Source organism: Vicugna pacos, unplaced genomic scaffold (assembly GCF_048564905.1).
Source record: "Vicugna pacos unplaced genomic scaffold, VicPac4 scaffold_104, whole genome shotgun sequence".
Taxonomy (NCBI): domain Eukaryota; kingdom Metazoa; phylum Chordata; class Mammalia; order Artiodactyla; family Camelidae; genus Vicugna; species Vicugna pacos.
Genome location: NW_027328784.1, coordinates 494,779 through 511,303, shown reverse-complemented (window position 1 = coordinate 511,303; position 16,525 = coordinate 494,779). Strand labels below are relative to the sequence as shown.

At 48.7% G+C, this 16,525-nt stretch overlaps 2 long non-coding RNA genes across 2 annotated transcripts; one reads left to right on the top strand and one right to left on the bottom strand.

The window, feature by feature from the left end:
- Nucleotides 1–682: 682 nt before the first annotated feature.
- LOC140694788 (uncharacterized) lies at nucleotides 683–1,822 on the bottom strand. The gene is made up of 3 exons (XR_012070426.1): nucleotides 1,572–1,822; nucleotides 1,147–1,267; nucleotides 683–881 (listed from the first exon to the last, which is right to left on the bottom strand). It is a non-coding gene; the product is annotated as an uncharacterized lncRNA (long non-coding RNA).
- Nucleotides 1,823–3,615: 1,793 nt separating this feature from the next.
- LOC140694786 (uncharacterized) lies at nucleotides 3,616–8,835 on the top strand. The gene is made up of 4 exons (XR_012070424.1): nucleotides 3,616–3,803; nucleotides 5,194–5,444; nucleotides 5,592–5,799; nucleotides 8,567–8,835. It is a non-coding gene; the product is annotated as an uncharacterized lncRNA (long non-coding RNA).
- The last annotated feature ends 7,690 nt before the right edge of the window (nucleotides 8,836–16,525 follow it).

Below are 16,525 nucleotides of genomic sequence, written 5' to 3'. Positions count from 1 at the left end.
AACTTCGTCACTTGGTGACCTGGGTACCACGAGCTCCTTGGCCATCCCATGAGGGTGGTCCTTGCAGGCATGGTCTCCAGGTTCTCCTGTTGAGAAATCCCCCTGGGTTTCTGTGGTCACAGAGCAGACACCAGAAGATTCTAGTCCTGCAGTGACCCCCACAGCAGTCAGCTCCCCTGTGCATGTCCAGGGACAAATGACAGCAATTTATTGCCAGGAACCGTGATTCCATACTAAGTTCAGGAACCTGGTAACTCACTCTGCACCCCAAAAAGCTTCCATGAGAAATGTGTGTATTGGGATGTCTGTGCCCCTAGAAGAGCTGTTCCTGAGGGTTCCTGGGACCCTCCAGCCCCTCTCAAGGTTCTCAGATCCTGGGTCTAAATTTCTATCTGCCTCTTTTGGTGTACGGCCACCTGTGTCTCGTGGTCATGGGTCACTTTATTGCATGACTTGGCATGTTCTTAGTGCTCGTCCTCCACCCCTGCACTAGACTCCCAAGATGTTCCCACTGACCCTTGGCTCCCTGGGTGGCTCAGGGGGCCCTAAGTCTGCACCCTTCACTCTCCTCCTCTACCCCCACCTCTGGGGCCACCCCTAGGTGGACTTGGAGGTGTTTGTAAATGAGTCTTACACAAGGACATGTCTGGACAAAGCAGGACCCCACCCCCGGAAAACTCACCTGCTCCCTTCTCAGAAGAGGACCCCACAGCCCCACATTGCCTCCCAGGGGTCTACTCAGGACACAGTCCCCCAGTTCTGGGCAAGGGGTCTCCCTGGAATCCTTGCTTCCAGGAAGAGTCTCTCTGTCCTTCTTCAGAGTTTAGAGGTGTTCCCATGTCCCTGACCACCAAGATGCCCAGCACAGTCCCTTCAGTGACCTGGAGAGACAAGGAACTTATGTGGCCACAGGTCTCACAGGACACACCTGCTGGGACCCCAGGCTAAAGGGCTGTCCTTCTGCATTCTCAGGTGTGGCTCCCGTGGTAACTTTTTGCAGGGGGCCCAAACGGGGAGTGTGGCCCAAAGCAGTTCATGGGGCTCTCTGGGCAGGGAAGACTTGGGCCAGGTGGCCTTGCCTGGTTTCCCTGCTGGGCCACTCTGAAAACCCCCGCTCCTCTGGCTGTGGCTGGAGGCCCCTCAAACCTCAGGGCGGGGCTCTTTCTCTCAGCCTCCACTGACTCCAAAGCCACGCTGGTGCTGGCGAGGGGAAAGAGCTTTCTTGCCTTCTTTTGGCCAAGTTGCCACAGGTGGATGCTGCGGGGAGCTGGAGAGAGAGGTAGCACTTGCTCAGATGTGAGTGGTTAAGCAATTTGACACCCTGTCAACTAGCCTTAAACATTGGAATGAGGTCTTTCCCGGTAAAGCTGGAAGTTACTTTCAGTAACTTGTCTAAAGATTTCTTTTTTTTTTCCACTTAAAGACTCATAAAACCTCTCCCAGGTCATTCCTGGTATGGACCATTATCCAGGGATCAATCAGGAAATGCAGGAGGAGAGGGGTGGGGGTGGGGGAGAGGGGAGGTTAGATCAGAGCCCACGGAGAGGAGATGCCCCTCCCAGGAGCCTCACACTGGGCAGTGGCTTCTGGCATCCAGCTCTCCTGTTCTCAGGCCCATTCCATCTGCGGGGTTTTCCAAAAACATAATGGTGGAAGGGCCATGGAGGACACCTAGAACTTCCAGAATAGACAGGGGGAGCAGAGTTACCATGCTGGCCCTGGGTTTGGAGACAGACCTGCAGTGGAGACCACAGGCTTCTGAGAAGCCAGTTTCGAAATAAAGGCAGTATGCACTGGAATACCCGGCTCGAGAGAGTGCTTCATCATAGACATGTAATTTACATAGTTCTCACCACTAAATTCTGTGTTCCCAACACGCTACATGAATGACGGCTTCAACACACATTCATTTCTGAGATGTGAAAAAGTGTAGAGCCGCTCTTTCATCCTGCATAATGGGCATGGCTACACTTAAGAACACTTACCAAGATTTCTCAGCAAGAGCCAATTTCGAAATAAAGGCAGTTTGTGCAGGAAAACCCTGTTGGAGTGAGGGCTTCCCCATACACATGTAAGTTATAGAGTTCCCCTCACCATGAAACGCTGTTCCCAACATGCTACATGCATGAAGGCTTCGACACACATTCAGTTCTAAGCTGTTAGCATGTGGAGAGCCGCTCTTTCATTCAGCACAAAAGGCATGGTTACACCCAGGAAGATTTACCCAGATTTCTCAGCTGCTTCCTTCAGCCAGATTCAAAATAAAGGCAGTTTGTGCTGGGAAAGCCTGTTGGAGCGTGTTCAGAGCTGTTTCGGGCTCTGTCCCAGCTGGAGGGTGCAAAGCCCAACCTCCAGAAAGAGGGACCAGGACCCCACCCGCCAGGTGGTGTTGCCTTTGTAGGGGAACAGTGATCTTTGGGTAAGATATATTGCGGCTCTCTCTAAAAACTGCTTTGACTTAAGTTTGCATCCTAGTCACCAGTTCCAGGACAACAGAAAAGGCATACCCTACATCCCTTTGCACTCAACTCTTCCCAAAAGAGCAAATATTTGTCCATGAAAATACCAGCTGCTCTTCTAAGGCCCACTAAATACCCAGCAGTGTGGGCGGTGCACTCTTGATCAGGGACAGGTGGAGAGGGAACAGCGGTCCTCCAGCAGGCTTGGCCTGGTGTGGCAGCTGCGCTGTGGGTGCGTGGTGGGGAGGGAATGCAGGGAATCCTGTTTGAGGGGCCTCTGTGCACGCCTGCATTATAGTCTGAGGTTTCATACAAAGGCTCCAGGCATCCTAACTGGTCAGATACAGCCCCCACCCTTGGGCTGGAACCACCAGGAGATAAGTACCTGTAACAGGGACGGTGCCTGGTGTGGGGAGAGGTCATGGGACCCTCCGGGGGCAGGGGCGGTGGTGCTGGGGAAGGCAGGGGATGCAGTGAAGGGTGGAGGGAGCAGGGTCCTTTGCTTGGGGGTGCGAGTTCTTTGGGAGACCACAGGGAATGGCACACATCATCCCCACCCTATACCCCAAATTCCTAGCCCCGCCAACACAGGGGCTGCTCTGCACCCTCTCAACGTGGCTCTCCTGTAAGACCGCACCCAACCAGGCATCTGGCACCCTGCCCTACCTCCCCTCTTGGGACAGATCCCGTCTTCTTGGAAACTGCCTAGCAGCGCGTATTCAAGGCCGGCAGCCGGCCTGGCGGATCTGCACTTCAGGTGCCCTACCTGGCCAGCCGTGCCTGCCTGGGCTCAGTCCTCTATCTTGCCCACCGGTAGCCTGGGTCCACTTCCGGTGCAAGCGGAGGCCGCGGAGCCCTGGCTGAGCCCCGCACAAGGACAGGTGAGGGTGCCCCCACCCCGCCGCCCCGCCGCCCCGCCGCCCCGCCCACTGTTGGCAGCATTGCCCCAGCCTCCGGCCGGTGCCACCTGCAGCTGAGGACCTCCGCGCGGCCCCGCCCGCCCCGGCCCCACCCAGCTGCCCCATAAGCCTCCCCCCACCCCCGTCCTGGCCGCGCCCTTGCTCCCATTGGCTCCGAAAGTTCTGCTCTCGCACGTCTAACCTCGGGAGGACGCAGACGCAAGCGCTAGGGGAGGGCCCCGCGGCGTTGCCATGGATAAAGACGCCGCGCTCCTCGCGGGCTGGCGTGCGCTTCTGGGGCAGGCAGCGGGCTCCGGAAGTGTGCAGCTGCCCGGGGCCATGGCGGTGTTTGCTGCTGGGGATGGCGGCTTGCTTGGCCGGGCCACTAGTTCTGGCCGCGTCAGTCGGCGGCCGACATCCTTTCTGGGGCGGCGTCTCACAGACGGTAAACGTACGGCAGCGCCGTTGGCGGGGCCAGTGGACATGGACCGGGGTGGGATCCGGGTTGGTGTGGCGGCCGGGGAGGGCTGTGGTGCCGGGGAGCGGGTTGGGGCGGGGGGGACAGGGCTGGGGCACAGCCTCCGGCTTTCCTCCCCCTCGGGCCCTGGGGCTTGGACCGCGACTCCGGGTAGCCCTGCGTGGCCGCGGCCTCCCAGAACCCCTGGGAAGGGCAGGTGGAGGACCCGTCTTTTATGAAGCGGGGCCTTACCCGCGTTTTGAAGAGCCCCAGAATCAGATGTTGGAATAGGGTGGTTTATCAGCCTTGTATATCAGCAGGGAAATTTCAGTTCCATCCAGATGTTGGCTCCTTCGCTAAAACTCAGGAATAAGACAAGTGTCAGTGTCAATTAGCAGTTATCTAGGGCTTGACTCAAAATAGACTGTGCGGGGTGTAGAGATGGTAGATGGGCCCTCCCTTTCAAGGTTGGTAGTCTTCTGGGATTAGAGGCCTCAGTTGAGGATTACATCCTCATCTGCAGTAATGGAGGTTGTGGGAAACATTAACACAGAGAAGGGAGGGGTGTTGCTGCGGTAACTCATTAAAGAAGCCAGGACACTTGCCTGGCTCTTGTGTAGGATAGTCTCGCCTAGGGTAGGGCAGCAGTTATCAAAGTGAGTCCGAGGCCCCTGAGATGCAAGACTATTTTCGTAGGAACGCCGGGAAGTCACCTGCCTTTTGCACACTCTTGCACTCCCGAGTTTCCTGTGGGGTTTTCCAGGGAAAACCTAGTCTGTGATATCACAAAACAGGTAATGTAGAGGCAGATAGAATTAAGCTCTCACCAGTCCAAAAGAGATTCTCAGAAATTAAAATCACTGCTATTCCTCTCATTAATGATTTTTGTTTAGAAAAATATACTTATTTTTTGCTTAAGAGTATTAATGGTATCATGTAATAGGTTGTTATTATTTTTAAGTGAACTCATAAGCATTTTTTAAAGTTCTTATTTAACTTCTAACACAGGAACTATTGATAGATTTAACCCACATAAACAGCAGCCTTTTGAAGTCCTCAGTATTTAAGAGTGTACAGGGGTCTTTAGGCCAAGAAGTTTGAGATTCCCTGGAGAACGGGTGCTCAGGTACTAGTCAGGTGCTTAGCGTTGATAGACAGATGCCAAGATGTCTTCTGCATGTGCTCCCGGACTCGAAATAATTGGCCACACAGAGATCGGTGGGCAGTGCCTCCACTATACAAACCAGAAGCTGCTGAACGTGTCTTGAGTCTAGGCCATGTGCTGTGCAGAGATTCCCATTGTATCTGTTCTATCTAAGCCGGGATTCCTGTGCAGAGACCTGGCTCTGAAGACCCGCTCTCCTTTGCTCCCTGCCAGGTACCTTCTGTGTTATGTCAACCCTCCGGAGGGCTTCAGCCTCCGTAGGGGCGTCTGTATCCACATCGCCTTCCTCCTGAAGACCCTGCTGAAAATGGAAGAGTCGGTGCTGGTGATACCCCCTTGGGGCCGCCTCTACCATTAGCAGAGCCTGGACATCCACCAGGTCCGGATTCCCTGGTCTGACTTTTTTGATCTCTCAAGTCTCAACAGAAACATCCCTGACAATGAGTACGAACAGTTCATTGCAGGTGAGATGGTGATCGTTTAACTGGGGCCAGACGGTTTTTGTTCTGGTTCCGATGTGAACATCGGGCCGTCTTGCTTCGGGTTTGTCAGTCTGCTTAGGGGCCGTGCTCATGTTTCCTGCACTGCAGGTGAATTTGGTCTTTCCACAGTTTTTCTCAGGAAATATATCTGAAGTGTATGAGCTCTGTGTTCCCTCCCCTCTGAAAACCCTGGCCTTCTGGTGAGATGGAGCGGTGACAAGGAGGCCACTGCCACAGAGGCCTTGTCCCAGCAGGACTCGCTCCCTGGGCAGTAAGGGCCATTCTTACCTGAAGGAAAACACGATGTATGTGTACCATGGGCCACGTGCTGGAGAAGGTATGTAACCTCTCATTCAGTATAATTTGGTCCTGCTCAAGCTTCCCATTTTACTTTTTGTAGGAGGTAAGATTTGAAGATTTTCTTTGAATACAGCTATTTAGAGCTTATCTTTTTTTTTAATTGAAATGTGGTTGATTTACAATGTTTAGTTAGTTTCAGATATACAGCTGTTTTGTTAGTTTCAGGTATACAGCATAGTGATTCAGTTGTACATATACATAGTCTATTCTTTTTCAGGTTCTTTTCCATTATAGGTTGCAAGATACTGAACATTTTCCCCTGTGTTCTACAGTGAATCCTTGCTGTTTGTCTGTTTTACATATAGTAGTTTGTAATTGTTAATCCCAAACTCCTAAGTTTGTTTCCTAAGTCTGTGAGTCTGTTTTTGTTTTGTAAATAAGTTTATTTGTATCTTTTTTAAAAATTCCACATATAAGTGGTATCATATGTTACTTGTCTTTCTCTGTCTGAGTTATTTCACTTTAGTGTGATAATCTCCAAGTCCATCCATGTTGCTGTAAATGGCATTATTTCCTTCTTTGTTACAACTGTGTAATATTCTTTTATATCTAAATACTACATCTTTATCCAGTCATTTGTCAGTGGGCGTTTAGGTTGCTTCTATGTCTTGGTCATTGAAAACAATGCTGCTGTGAACATTGGGGTGCAGGTATATTTTGAAATTAAGGTTCCCTCTGGATATATGCCCAGGAGTGGGATTGCTGGATCAAATGATGTCTTTTTTTAGTCTTTTGAGGTATCTCCATATTGTTTTCCACATTGGCTTCACCAAACTACATTCCCAGCAATAATGTAGGAGGGTTCCCTTTTCTCCAAGCCTCTCCAGCATCTATGGTGAGTGGATGTTTGAATGGTGGCCATTCTGAGTAGTGTGAGATGATAACTTATTGTAGTTTTGATTTGCATTTCTAAGATAATTAGCGATATTGTGCCTTTTTTTCATATGCCTATTGGCCATTTGTATATCTTCATTGGAGAATTGTTTGTTTAGTTGTTCTGCCCATTTTTGGATTGGGTTGTTTATTTTTTTTTCTTATTAAGTTGTATGAACTATTTTTATAGTCTACAAGTTAAGCCATGTTCAGTCTCATCTTTTGCAAATATTTTCTCACATTCCATAGGTTGTCTTTTCATTTTGCTTATGGTTTCTATTGCTTTGAAATAGCTGATAGGTGTAACTAGGTCCCATTTGTTTATTTTGGCTTTTATTTTCTGTTGCTTGGGTGGATTGCCCTAGGAAAACACTGCTGAGATATATGTCAAATAATGTTTTGCCTATGTTTTCTTCTGAGAGTTTTTTAGCGTCTTGTCTAATGTTTAAGTCTTTAAGCCATTTAGAGTTTGTTTCTTTTTTGGTTTTTTTTTTTCAACTCTATTATATGCTTTCGATTTGTGGTTACCCTATTTTTCAAGTATATCAACCCATTATCATATCTATTTCCTTTAGACTGATAATCACGTAGGCTCCAACACATCCTAAGAATAATGAGAAAAAGGAAAAAGAAAGAGAAAAAAATCTATCTTTTCTTGCTACCATCTCCCTTTCCCACCTTTTTGTATTTTGATATACTTTTTCTTTTTTACATCTTCATGTTTATTGTCTTGTAACTCGTTATTTCATTTCCAATGATGGTTTTCCCATTTCTATAGCATCCTGCTTCCTTTCTGTTTAGAGTAGAACCTTTTAATGTCTCTGTTTGGTTCCATAATGCTGAATTATCTCCCTAATCCCCTCCACCCTGAGCCTCTGAATACTCAGTACAGGGAAGCCAAACCATCCTAGCCTTCATCAGTCTTGGGATGCAATCTTCAGAGTGGGAAAGAAGAATCATTGAAAAATAATATTCTGTTTGTTGCTTTCTACCCTTGCCCAGAGAGTGAGAATCACCTCTGAAGGCGGAGGAAGAAAGATGGGGGCATGGGGCACAAAGTCTTTTCTCCTTTTGCTACTGAAAAAATGATTTCTTTTGTAATTAGTGATGATGCCCTTTAAATTGGTAAGATCGAGATTCCACAGCTTCAGCGCCTGTGAATAACCAGCTGGGAGAAAGCTCTCCAGGGCCCCTGCAGTGGGAAAGGCAGCCCCTCTGAGCACCTGTTGTTCTGTATTCTTCTGGCCTCCACACAGTTTCGCTAGGCACTGTGCAGGACGATGCAGTTCCCCAAGGTGGAGGACTGGGAGACCCCTGCTTGGTGGCAAGCCACAGGAGCCCACACTTGAAGGACAAAATGAAGAGTAGTGGGGCGGGCATAGGAACAGAGGATGGTTGAGACCCAGGATAGTTTCCTGGAGGCCAGCAGGTGAGACTGGCGGGGCAGATGGGGCCCTGGTGCATGGGCAGTCCTTGAGGGATCTGAAGCAAAGATATGAACCAAGATACTGGATTCGTGTGGGGGTAAATCGCCCCCTGGAGGCCACGTGGCAGTGCAGCGAGCCCAGGAGGAGAGGGCATTTCCCCAAAGTTGGGTTGACAGATCACAACCAACTCACTGGGAACCGAGAGGTACAGAGATATTGTTAACTTTTTGTCCCTCTTCCTGGAAAAAAAATTGCTTCCTGTTGAATAGCCTGTGTAGTTAGTGAGAATTAAAGACATGAAGTAACATTTCCTCAAAAGTCATCCATTGTGCAGTTGTTAATAATGGTCAAATGCAAACTTGAATAGATTAAATCAAACAGTCATCATCGTATTTTAAAATCTTTTAAAATAAAAAATCTTGCTGTCTTTGTTCTTCATTTCAGGGTTCACTTGGTGATAATAGTAACAAAAGCAACAGCAAACCTTTAAAGAATTCTGTCCTGCTGTTCAAGGAACTCTGTGTTCATGACAAACAAATGAGGTGGCACTTTACAGGAAGGACAGTCATTAATCACACAGCTAGTAAATGGCAGGGGTGGGACTTGAACCCAAGCTGTCTGACCCCAGAGCCCCCTCTCAGGCCCTTCAGTGCAGCTCATCACTTGGTATGCCCAACAGAGGCCAGCATTAAAGAGCAGCATGACCTTGGCTGCTTGGCCTCTGTTTCTTCATCTGTAGAATGGGGGTGTGGGCAGTGAACTCTGTGAGCTCAGTGGTCACTTCCTCCAGCTCTGCTATTCTACTGCTTTGAGTTAATTTAAGAAGTATCCGAGCCCCTGAATGGCCCACCCATAGGCTGGCGCTTTGCTAGGCCGTGGGTTACGGAGAAAAATAAGATCAGCCTGCTTCTCCAAGGAGCCTGTGTCCCTCCACGGCAAACGGCTCTGAGGCCCAGGCTCCCTCGCTGGCAGTCGGGGACTGGACAGGAATGTCTGATAGAAGATGGAGGCAGAGCCCTTCCGGGAACAGTGGTGGCCACAGAGCTATCAGGAGCGGGAGCATCTGTCCAGGCTGCTGAGAGGGGGGCCCTCATGAGGCCAGTAGCCCCCCCAAACTAAGCCCTCAGGACAAAGATCCAGCCATTCCTGCAGTGTCACAACAGAGCCAGTCCATCCTCATCACTGTGCCCCTGTGCTCCTTTGTCCTGGGGCCTCTCTTCCCCCTACACCCAGAAGACTCATCTCTCTCTCTTCTCTGAGTGTCCCCTCACTTCACCCATGGTCCCTGCTTCCTAGGCCACCATCTCTGGAGTTGACGATTTGCCCCCTCACACTCTCCGTTTGATCAGGAGCCTGGGTTGACCTCCTTGTGCTCACTTTCCCCCATGAGGTGATTTCTCCTCCTCTCTTGGGAACACCTGGAAAACCCAGTCCATTCCTAGCAGTGCCTGCCACCCTGGCCTCCCTGCTCATCTGCCTCAGGAGCAGCTGGACCACCAACTCTGTATTGCCTCACCGCCTACCATCAAGACGTCAATGTTGATTCTCCCTCCACCACCCAGTATGGTCATTGTAGGGTCTTCTTCTCCGTCAGCCTGAGCCAGACACCTCCCATTCACCCTACCCCCGGGCTCATACCCGGGCGTGTCTCCACCCCAGGTCCAGCCTCTCTCCTTTATGTGCCCAACTCTAGCCATCCAGCTGCTTCTCCACCAGCCTCGTTGGCCCTCCTTCACCCTCACTGGGGCATCATGCACTGACTCCTCTGCTTTCCTACCTGTCCACGTTCCTCTTACTTCCACTTCCCCACCTTCCAGCTCTGCATCCACAGTCAGCACTCTCTTTATGACAAACAAAACTCCCTTGACCCTTGATCTTTTCATTTCCTCACCAGGATGACTTCCATCTCGGTTCACCCAGCTCTATTTGTTCTGAGGCTGCAGGCAGCAGGCTCTCCCAGCACAGATTTCTAAGACTACAAATCAATGCCCAGCATGTTGCCACTGCCAGGCAATCCTCCAGGATTTCTCTAGTGAGCACATTTCCCCACTTGCCACACAGTGGTGTCAACATTCTATGCTCTCTGCACACCTCTAAGCTTCCCTCTGTCTCTTCCCTGACTCCCAGCAGATGGCCTTGCCTCCTGCTTCAGAGAGAATGACATGTTACTTGAAGGGAACTCGCTCACCTGCAGCAAATCTGCTCACCTCACCTTTTATCTGTCCCTCTCCCACCTGGACTCTAGCTGTAGTTGTTCTTAATTTAGTGAGTTTAGTTGACATATATATACACAGTTAAAAGCTTAGCACACTATAGGCTACCTTCTTGGGCTTACTTTTTCAATTTAACATAGGGTGTATGATGCATCCACTTCGTTGCATGTACCTGCAGTTCATTTGTTTTAACTGATCTTAAATGTTGTGTGTGTGACAGTAACACAAGGCAAGTGTAAGCCAGGATTCAGGATGCTGGTTACTTCCTGTGAGAAGAGGCCTAGGGCAGGATAGGACACAGTATGTCACTGTCAATAGTCCTGTTCTGGTGCTGGGTGACAGGTTCACAACTGTTTCTTATAATATTAATTTTAATACATAAATACTTCTGACAGGCACCTAAGGTGAGAATGTGTCATGAGCCAAGATATACAATGGATAATATTACATCATTATTGTTATGTAATCTTGTTATAAAATATAATATTCATAATCCTACATTGTTATGTGTTATATATTATATAGATGCATGAATTATATATTATGTATATAAATAACTACATATGTATTATATACTATCTGATAATAAATAAACAGAACATAACATGCTAGTATATCTACTATTATGTATTATTTAATAAATAATATACTATATCCTGTTATATGACATGGCACCTAATCTTTAATCAAATAAAAATATGTCACTATATGTAATGGTAATTAATAAAATTAAATGAGAATGCCCGCAGCTTTTAACGCCAACACCGCTCCAGCTGTCACTGTCTATCTTCTTCCCTTTCATGGTCGAGGTCCTCACGGTGCTATCTGTTCCCCTTTTCATCTCGTTATCCTGAACCTTCCTCCCCCTCCCATCCCATGCTGCCTTCTTCCCCGTGGTCCCTCTAGTCACCAGCGGCCTCTGGGGCACTGATTTCAGGGCAGTGTCTCAGGCCCAAGCTCACCCGCCTGTCCTCCACCTCTGCCACTGCTGGTGGGGACAGGGCGGGGGGCAGAGTGCACCTGTTGTCCTGGAAGAGAATACAGCACAGACTCCGTGACCAGCAGGAGGTGTGGCCGGAACCTGCAGGACTGGGGGGAGAGCCAGACTGTCTGCATCCAGACCGGGGGCACTTGGAGTGTGAAGAAGCCCAGTCCTCACTGCCCCTGAAGTGAGGAAAACACCCTCAGGTGAGTTAAAGTGCTTATGACCTAGGTCTGTTGGCTGCAAAGGACAAAGGGGTCCCTAAGGGGAGGTTAGTTGATGTTCCAGGCCCCACAAAGGCCCTAAGGGCTGGCGGGGAAGCAGGCTGGACGCTCCACTGGACCCAGTGTCCCCTCAGGGGTGGGGCCTTCCGGAACAAGCAGAAAGCCCTCAGTCTCTGGGGGAACGCGGCAGTGTGGGAGCATCCCTGCAGTGAGTCAAGTGACGTCAGGGCCTGTGGGATCCGTTTTTATGGCCACATTGAGCCACAGCAGAAGCCACAGCAGGAGTGGATTCCTGTCTCTCCAGCTGACATCCTCGTGTCTGAGTGCCAGGCTTCAGACCCGATCCCCTGGGGTGCTAGGACAGTTATACACAGAGGCGGCTCGGGGAGGCCTCAAGAGGGCTGTACTGCCCTTGCTGTCGACATGATTACACAAAGATCAAACAATCCATCGTTGGGAAGAAAATAAGAACCATGGTCACATCTGGACCGCAAGCTTAGATGTGGTATATGGGTGATATTTATCGACAATCTGGCGAGGATCTGGTCAAAGCTAGAGGCCAAGGCAGCAAACCGGTAGTGACACTAAGGAACATCGTGGTGCAGAGGCTGGATTGGGGGTCTGAAGGCTCCTCCCAGGAGGAGCCTCAGTGTTTGGGAGGTGGCTAATGTGCCTGCTTCATGTCACTAGCAAGTGATGCCACCTGCGGAAAATCAGCTATAATCCTGAGCCGGGTCAGCCCTGGGTGATGTGATAAAGGCTCCTACAAGAGGAGGCGCCAGACGGATAGTGAACCAACCAACAGGCTGATGAGTTTCTGGCCTGTGTTTATCGTGCTTTCGCAGCCAAGAATGAGGAGAGAGTTGAATGGTTCACCATGAAGATTTTAACAACTTAAGAGAGTTCCGTGTCTCACTGCATTTCAGTGTCACCCGGAGGAATTCAAGAGGTGTTTAGACCCAGAAGGGACTAACAGCCTCTTGGTTCCTCATCAACTTGACAAACCCACCAGCCCTCTATGGCCAGACCTTGGCAAGTGCCTTCCCTTGTTCTAACAAATCCCTTTCCACTCACGCCTGTGGTATGCTTTTATTTTTGTTTAATTAATGGGAATGAAGATACCTTACAGCCTCTTCAGATCTTTCCTTAGGCCTTCTGCTCTTAGACCCCGGCAAGGGGGCCCGCTGCCCTGGGTCCTGCACTGCAGAGGGTCCCTCTGGCCCTGACACTTCCTCTGGCCATGCCCTCCATGGGGTGGAGTCAGCAGGGCCAAGGGGGCAGGGTCATTGGCTCCATCCCATGCTCTAGAAGCCCAGGACCCCAGATGCCCTGTCTCAGCAGCCCCTGACCCATTCCTAGTGCCTGCACCGGCTCTCCCGGAAGCTCAGATTCCCAGGACTCACAGAGAGGCCAAAGGGCAGCTGTATGTATGGAGGGTATGAGCAGATCCCGAATGTGAGTTTTGAGTGTCCCCCTGTGAACATCCAAGGCCACTTGTGGCAAGGGATGGACCCAGCATTGGGAAGAAAAGGATCAGGCTAGTGGTCAGAGACTGGGAATCAGCTCTCCCCACACGCTCACTTTCTTTGCCGGACTCCCCTGTGTCTTGGAATTCTAAATTTGAACCTGGTCTTCCCCCTTATAATGAACGTATATTTGTAAAGGCAGGACTTTAGAACCTACTGCACTTAACATGTTTACATGTACAGGATGTGAGCTCCCAGGTATGCTCTGGCCTGCACTTCCAAAGGTCCAGAGCAGTTATGTTGGCTCTACTGAGACTGTAATTGGTAAAGACCATCTCCAGAGAGGAGAGCTCCTGCTTCACGCTCCAAAGTCAGGACCTTCTGAGTGGATAAAACAATGGACACTGTGACCCTCAATTGTAAATTGATTTAGAATAACGCCAAAGTGTGTAAGACGTGTGTGTGTGCACGCGCGCACCTGGGGACGTGTGTTGTACATGACTGTGTGTTTGTGTGTGCTCACGTGCACCTGGGGATGTATGTGGTTCTGTATGTTATGTGTGTGTGTGCGCCTGAGGATGTGTGTGGTTGTGCGTATGTTATGGGTGTGTGGGTGGTACATGACTCCATGTGGGTGTGCCCGTGGGGATGTATGTGGACTAGTGCCAGTGTGTCTGCACGTGTGTTTGTGTGTACGTGCATGCATTACTTTTAATAGTAGAAGCTGTCCTTTAGAAATACGATGTAGTAAAAATTGTATGATGTCCTTTGCTGTATAAATCAAAATTAAAATTATCTTCAATCACCAGAAATTTAGTCCCCCTCAGATTCTGTTTTTTTTCCATATTGATTATGTCTTCATTTTACTGATGAGGAAACTGTAGCTTAGAGATGTTGACTGACTCAACCAAGGGCATGGAGCTCGCGCGCCCAGGGCCAGGACCCAGTCCAAGCCGCACTGCTCCAGAGGCCTGGAGCCCTGCTCATGATCATGCGTGGCCTCTTGGCGGGGGAACAGATTCTGATGGGCTGTGGCCAGTGTGCAGGCTGCCCGTGCCGGGGACTCGGGAAGCCGGGTGGAGAGTACCAGACAGCAGACAAGAGTGAAGGGCTGCTCAGAAGTCAGATAGTTTCCTAGGTCTTGGATGAGGAAGGAGGCTCACTGCTCATCCTTGATCCCTTTGCTGGTGGCCAAAAGGGACCAAGGCCCACGAGAGCACTTCTGGGAGCTGCCTGCCAACACCTGGAAAAGGACTGCTCAGGACTGGCTCTGCAGTAGGAGCAGAGGAAGGAAATGTCGCCTCCTGGTGGACATCCTTTGTGATGGCAGTAGGAGGCCTAGGAGCCTTGGTATCGAGGTGGCAAGGCAAGGTCCTAGTGGATGATCGTTTCCACGTGTCTTAAAAATCATTGCTTCATATATTTTATCCATTTTGTGGTTTATTTTAGGGTGGTAAATATGGTCAGTGTTACTCCATATTACCTAGATTAATTAATTTTTTTATTGTTAATTTTCTCTTCAGTGATTTGGAAGCTATATTGCCTCTTAAAGAAAATTCTCTCTAAATCTTTATAAATCATCTCTAAGTTCATAAACTTTTATGCAATTGGACCAGTATTCCTATAAGTGTCTCAAAAATGAAATAATCTATTAGATCCTGTTCCTCAATAATGATAAATTTAGCATATTTTACCTCTCTGTTGTTCTAAATTGTGTGTGTGTGTGTTTGTGTGCTCCAGTTACTACTTTTTAGACAGTTGCTTTAAGTTTGTTACATTAACAAAGAAAATATAGGTATATACATCTTGGATTTCATTGCTCACTACCACTATTTAATCCCATGTCTTTCCCACTTTTGAGTTATTTACTTATTGGGATTTCCCAATCAACTGGACACATGATTGACTAATTGTTTTTGAGTGGTGGACTTGGAACACTTACATATCTATATGCAGATTTATGTTCTCCTGGTCAACAATTCTCAGAGTGTTGTTGATGGCCCAAGCCTTGTTTTAAATTAAGGCATTGTTTTTCATCACCAAAAAAAAAAATTATTAATTTAAGGTGTTGTCTTTTTATGGCTGGCTAGTCTTTTATGGTGAATGGATATTAATAGAGATTTCCTTAACCTTCCTCCTTCTTTTTGCCATAACTCGAATTCATTGAGAAACATGTTTTTACCATTTCTCAGATGGGCTTCAACTTTGACTTCTGCTTTAAACCATCACCCCACTCTTTTTCTCCATGCTTATTCCTGAAAAAGTGAGCTCTCTATTGGTTTATAGGTGGTTCCCGTCAAAGATTTGTGACTCCCTGTCCAAAGTTCCAAAGGAAGAGAAAAGGAAAGATTCCTGTTTCTGGTGGTTACATTTTGTCAGGTTAGAGATCTAGTTATCCATGTGGCTGCAGTGGAATCTGCAATATCTTGGCTCAGAGTTTCGTTTTTCTGGCTTACTAGGGGAACCGCATTAGCTGGGGTCACGTCGCTGTGGCCGTTGTCAGGATCCTGGGACTGAGGCAGCCCCTTTGCCTCCTTGTTATTTTGATCTTGCAAACTGGGTCCCAGTTATGTGAACCCTGCACCTGGTGGCCAGGATCGCCCCACACGTGACGTGTACCCAGTTCCTTGGCGTCCCTCACTGCTGTCAGCTAGTTCCAGTAAGAGTACGTGATGGCTTCCACTACTGTCCTTCCTCCATCCTCTCCAGGCAGGCCCTCCTTTCCCACTAGTTGGCCCTAAACCTTCTCTCCTGCTCTACATACGCTGACGGAATTCCTCAGGGTTTCCAGCAGGTAGATGGGTCTCTTCTATGTTTGGACCCCTTCAGTGCTTGCAGTGAAAATATAGGATGTGGGAAGGAGGAGCTTGGGGATTCTCCATATCTAGGGCCTCCCTATCCAGCAGATTCAACTAACGGTGGATTGAAAATATTGTTGAAAAAACAGAAAGTTTCAAAAAGCAACACTTGAATTTGCCATACACTGGCAACTACTTACATAACATTCATGTTGTATTAGATACCATGAGTAATCTAGAGATAACTTAAAGTACACAGGAGGACACAGTGAAAGAGAAAGTGACAACAAATATATGTGTATACTCATGTATAACTGAAAACTTGTGCTGTATGCTGGAATTTGATACAACTTTGCAAAATGACTATAACTCAATAAAAAAAGTTTGTATATATATATAAAAGTAGATGGGGGGATGTACATGAGTCCCATGCAAGTCCTATGTCATTTTATACAAGAGGCGTCAGCATCCATAGATGTTGACTTCAGGGTGAGTCCTGGAACCAGTGCCCCATGGTTACCAAGGGATTACTGGAAGTCCAGGCTCCTTATCCCAGCCTGCCATGTCCCCACATGGTCTGACTCCTACCTGTACCACACTTCCCTTGTCACTCTCCTCCAGCCCTGGCAGACTGCCCTCTGATTCTTGAACAGGCCACACTCACTGCACTTCATGTCTGGCCCTTAGAAATACCCATTACTTTCTGAGCATGGCTCTGCT